At 50.8% G+C, this 5,000-nt stretch overlaps 5 non-coding genes across 5 annotated transcripts; all 5 read left to right on the top strand.

Annotated features, from left to right (window-relative positions):
* The first annotated feature begins 315 nt into the window (after positions 1-315).
* On the top strand, positions 316-396 carry TRNAS-UGA (transfer RNA serine (anticodon UGA)). Its single transcript has one exon. It is a non-coding gene; the product is annotated as a tRNA-Ser (tRNA).
* A 1,122-nt stretch (positions 397-1,518) lies between these two features.
* TRNAS-AGA (transfer RNA serine (anticodon AGA)) lies at positions 1,519-1,600 on the top strand. Its single transcript has one exon. It is a non-coding gene; the product is annotated as a tRNA-Ser (tRNA).
* Positions 1,601-1,963: 363 nt separating this feature from the next.
* Positions 1,964-2,045, top strand: TRNAS-UGA (transfer RNA serine (anticodon UGA)). The gene has a single exon. It is a non-coding gene; the product is annotated as a tRNA-Ser (tRNA).
* Positions 2,046-3,167: 1,122 nt separating this feature from the next.
* On the top strand, positions 3,168-3,249 carry TRNAS-AGA (transfer RNA serine (anticodon AGA)). The gene has a single exon. It is a non-coding gene; the product is annotated as a tRNA-Ser (tRNA).
* A 363-nt stretch (positions 3,250-3,612) lies between these two features.
* Positions 3,613-3,694, top strand: TRNAS-UGA (transfer RNA serine (anticodon UGA)). Its single transcript has one exon. It is a non-coding gene; the product is annotated as a tRNA-Ser (tRNA).
* The last annotated feature ends 1,306 nt before the right edge of the window (positions 3,695-5,000 follow it).

Here is a 5,000-nt window from a genome sequence, read left to right as displayed (position 1 = left end):
TCTTAAAATAGCAGTATAATACAATTACTAAAGGAGGCTGCGGCGCACTAGAGCTATTCAAGCAAGATCCTAGGAGTAAAAGCGGCTTCATCCTTTAGGCCAACGCAGAGCAACTGGTACGTTTTGACGGGTTTCGTTTTGCAATTTCAAACATATATGTACATTTAAAAGAAACTTGTGAGGAGAAAGAACGGTGCATGATGAGAGAGAAGGGTGGAAAGTGCAGGACAAGATCTAGAGGCAAGGCGATAGAGACTAAGGACTCTTCTGTGTAAGCAAAGCACAATCTTTCGAGTGAGAGTTTCACTCTCATGGGTAGTCGTGGCCGAGTGGTTAAGGCGATGGACTTGAAATCCATTGGGGTTTCCCGCGCAGGTTCGAACCCTGCCGACTACGTCTCGGTTTGAACTGAGCTGAAATTTTGCGATTTGCTCGGAAATGTCCCCAAAACAAGATGTAAACATGCATGTTGATTATAGGATGGACGATAAAGCAGACATTGGGAAGACTCCCATCCAGGACTCTCTGACTGTTAGGGGTGGGGGCCACGATTATATTTCCACCCTGACACTAGTTGCCGCTAGAGCCATCGACGCCTGGCATCGCCTCCTTCTGTAAGAAGCCCATCCTGCGCTTTTCCTTGCCTGCATCTTTACAGCAGATATTGGGAGGGGTCCATGTGGATACAGAGGATGGAGCAACTGGGACGCAAGCTATCTGCCGAGCCTTTTTTGTGTGTCAGCACAAGGGTTCTCGTGTCACTTCTAGACCTTCCTTGGCAGATGCATTCAGGAGAGGCCCCCTACCTGTGACCCAGTGAAAGTACAGTCTTTTGCTGCCCTGTGCAAGCCAGGGGACTGAAGGCACAGCTTTCTGCCACAACAGCAGAGAGCAGAGGAAGGGCGCCCAGGAGGACCGTCAGAGGGTGGTGAGGCCCCTGTCCTCTCGGCCCCGATCGGCCAAGACCTCTCTATTTGGGCAGAAGGGACCCATTCTGCGGTCCTCTGAGGCTTAGGGCCACATGCCCAGAAGGCCCACCACCCAAATCTTTGCCATATGGCTTAGACTAACTACCGGACCACTCGTGCGGCCATTTATTCCTCTGGAGCCTGTCAAAATGGCCTGCCGAAATTGGCTCCCAGGAGGCCTCTGCAACTCGATTTGCATAGAGACAGCCCCTGCCCAGGCATGCTTCCAAACAGGACACTGTTAACAGTTTCAATTTGGAGCTGGCAGAAGCCAGTGCAACCTAGTGAAGGTGAGGCTCTGCTGCCTGGCCGCTTGCTAGGTTTATTAGCACAGATCTGTCCCTGGCACTTAGTCTGAGCTTGGCAGGGAGGGGATATGGCATTTAGGGAACTTGGGCCAGACCATAGAGATTCTGACTTTTGAATGCATTTTCAAGGGTCATGGGAGGGCCAAAAGGGAACGGTGCAGAGCGGCATAAAGTAAGGGGCGGAGGAGACATTGTGTGTGGCTAAAGTGTTAAGTTTATAGTAGAAACAGGTTTGCTCAGGAGTAGTCGTGGCCGAGTGGTTAAGGCGATGGACTAGAAATCCATTGGGGTTTCCCCGCGCAGGTTCAAATCCTGCCGACTACGGTGCAGCGCCCGCTTTTATTGTTTACTCTTTTCTGGTGTGGAAAACAATCTTAAAATAGCAGTATAATACAATTACTAAAGGAGGCTGCGGCGCACTTGAGATATTCAAGCAAGATCCTAGGAGTAAAAGCGGCTTCATCCTTTAGGCCAACGCAGAGAAACTGGTACGTTTTGACGGGTTTCGTTTTGCAATTTCAAACATATATGTACATTTAAAAGAAACTTGTGAGGAGAAAGAACGGTGCATGATGAGAGAGAAGGGTGGAAAGTACAGGACAAGATCTAGAGGCAAGGCGATAGAGACTAAGGACTCTTCTGTGTAAGCACAGCACAATCTTTCGAGTGAGAGTTTCACTCTCATGGGTAGTCGTGACCGAGTGGTTAAGGCGATGGACTTGAAATCCATTGGAGTGTCCCCACGCAGGTTCGAACCCTGCCGACTACGTCTCGGTTTGAACTGAGCTGCAATTTTGCGATTTGCTCGGAAATGTCCCCAAAACAAGATGTAAGCACGCATGTCAATTATAGGATGGACGATAAAGCAGACATTGGGAAGACTCCCATCCAGGATTCTCTGACTGTTAGGGGTGGGGGCCACGATTATATTTCCACCCTGACTCTAGTTGCCGCTAGAGCCATCGACGCCTGGCATCGCCTCCGTCTGTAAGAAGCCCATCCTGCGCTTTTCCTTGCCTGCATCTTTACAGCAGATATTGGCAGGGGTCCATGTGGATACAGAGGATGGAGCAACTGGCACGCAAGCTATCTGCCGAGCCTTTTTTGTGTGTCAGCACCAGGGTTCTCGTGTCACTTCTAGACCTTCCTTGGCAGATGCATTCAGGAGAGGCCCCCTACCTGCGACACAGTGAAAGTACAGTCTTTTGCTGCCCTGTGCAAGCCAGGGGACTGAAGGCACAGCTTTCTGCCACAACAGCAGAGAGCAGAAGAAGGGCGCCCAGGAGGACCGTCAGAGGGTGGTGAGGCCCCTGTCCTCTCGGCCCCGATCGGCCAAGACCTCTCTATATGGGCAGAAGGGACCCATTCTGCGGTCCTCTGAGACTTAGGGCCACATGCCCAGAAGGCCCACCACCCAAATCTTTGCCATATGGCTTAGACTAACTACCGGACCACTCGTGCGGCCATTTATTCCTCTGGAGCCTGTCAAAATGGCCTGCCGAAATTGGCTCCCAGGAGGCCTCTGCAACTCGATTTGCATAGAGACAGCCCCTGCCCAGGCATGCTTCCAAACAGGACACTGTTAACAGTTTCAATTTGGAGCTGGCAGAAGCCAGTGCAACCTAGTGAAGGTGAGGCTCTGCTGCCTGGCCGCTTGCTAGGTTTATTAGCACAGATCTGTCCCTGGCACTTAGTCCGAGCTTGGCAGGGAGGGGATATGGCATTTAGGGAACTTGGGCCAGACCATAGAGATTCTGACTTTTGAATGCATTTTCAAGGGTCATGGGAGGGCCAAAAGGGAACGGTGCAGAGCGGCATAAAGTAAGGGGCGGAGGAGACATTGTGTGTGGCTAAAGTGTTAAGTTTATAGTAGAAACAGGTTTGCTCAGGAGTAGTCGTGGCCGAGTGGTTAAGGCGATGGACTAGAAATCCATTGGGGTTTCCCCGCGCAGGTTCAAATCCTGCCGACTACGGTGCAGCGCCCGCTTTTATTGTTTACTCTTTTCTGGTGTGGAAAACAATCTTAAAATAGCAGTATAATACAATTACTAAAGGAGGCTGCGGCGCACTTGAGATATTCAAGCAAGATCCTAGGAGTAAAAGCGGCTTCATCCTTTAGGCCAACGCAGAGAAACTGGTACGTTTTGACGGGTTTCGTTTTGCAATTTCAAACATATATGTACATTTAAAAGAAACTTGTGAGGAGAAAGAACGGTGCATGATGAGAGAGAAGGGTGGAAAGTACAGGACAAGATCTAGAGGCAAGGCGATAGAGACTAAGGACTCTTCTGTGTAAGCACAGCACAATCTTTCGAGTGAGAGTTTCACTCTCATGGGTAGTCGTGACCGAGTGGTTAAGGCGATGGACTTGAAATCCATTGGGGTGTCCCCACGCAGGTTCGAACCCTGCCGACTACGTCTCGGTTTGAACTGAGCTGCAATTTTGCGATTTGCTCGGAAATGTCCCCAAAACAAGATGTAAGCACGCATGTCAATTATAGGATGGACGATAAAGCAGACATTGGGAAGACTCCCATCCAGGATTCTCTGACTGTTAGGGGTGGGGGCCACGATTATATTTCCACCCTGACTCTAGTTGCCGCTAGAGCCATCGACGCCTGGCATCGCCTCCGTCTGTAAGAAGCCCATCCTGCGCTTTTCCTTGCCTGCATCTTTACAGCAGATATTGGGAGGGGTCCATGTGGATACAGAGGATGGAGCAACTGGCACGCAAGCTATCTGCCGAGCCTTTTTTGTGTGTCAGCACAAGGGTTCTCGTGTCACTTCGAGACCTTCCTTGGCAGATGCATTCAGGAGAGGCCCCCTACCTGCGACACAGTGAAAGTACAGTCTTTTGCTGCCCTGTGCAAGCCAGGGGACTGAAGGCACAGCTTTCTGCCACAACAGCAGAGAGCAGAGGAAGGGCGCCCAGGAGGACCGTCAGAGGGTGGTGAGGCCCCTGTCCTCTCGGACCCGATCGGCCAAGACCTCTCTATATGGGCAGAAGGGACCCATTCTGCGGTCCTCTGAGACTTAGGGCCACATGCCCAGAAGGCCCACCACCCAAATCTTTGCCATATGGCTTAGACTAACTACCGGACCACTCGTGCGGCCATTTATTCCTCTGGAGCCTGTCAAAATGGCCTGCCGAAATTGGCTCCCAGGAGGCCTCTGCAACTCGATTTGCATAGAGACAGCCCCTGCCCAGGCATGCTTCCAAACAGGACACTGTTAACAGTTTCAATTTGGAGCTGGCAGAAGCCAGTGCAACCTAGTGAAGGTGAGGCTCTGCTGCCTGGCCGCTTGCTAGGTTTATTAGCACAGATCTGTCCCTGGCACTTAGTCCGAGCTTGGCAGGGAGGGGATATGGCATTTAGGGAACTTGGGCCAGACCATAGAGATTCTGACTTTTGAATGCATTTTCAAGGGTCATGGGAGGGCCAAAAGGGAACGGTGCAGAGCGGCATAAAGTAAGGGGCGGAGGAGACAGTGTGTGTGGCTAAAGTGTTAAGTTTATAGTAGAAACACATTTGCTCAGGAGTAGTCGTGGCCGAGTGGTTAAGGTGATGGACTAGAAATCCATTGGGGTTTCCCCGCGCAGGTTCAAATCCTGCCGACTACGGCGCAGCGCCCGCTTTTATTATTTACTCTTTTCTGGTTTGGAAAACAATTTTAAAATAGCAGTATAATACAATTACTAAAGGAGGCTGTGGCGCACTTGAGC

This window comes from Ambystoma mexicanum, chromosome 3q (assembly GCF_040938575.1).
Source record: "Ambystoma mexicanum isolate Mex_15411 chromosome 3q, UKY_AmexF1_1, whole genome shotgun sequence".
Lineage (NCBI taxonomy): Eukaryota > Metazoa > Chordata > Amphibia > Caudata > Ambystomatidae > Ambystoma > Ambystoma mexicanum.
Note: the sequence above shows the minus strand (reverse complement) of the source record. Positions and strands in the feature narration are given on the sequence as shown.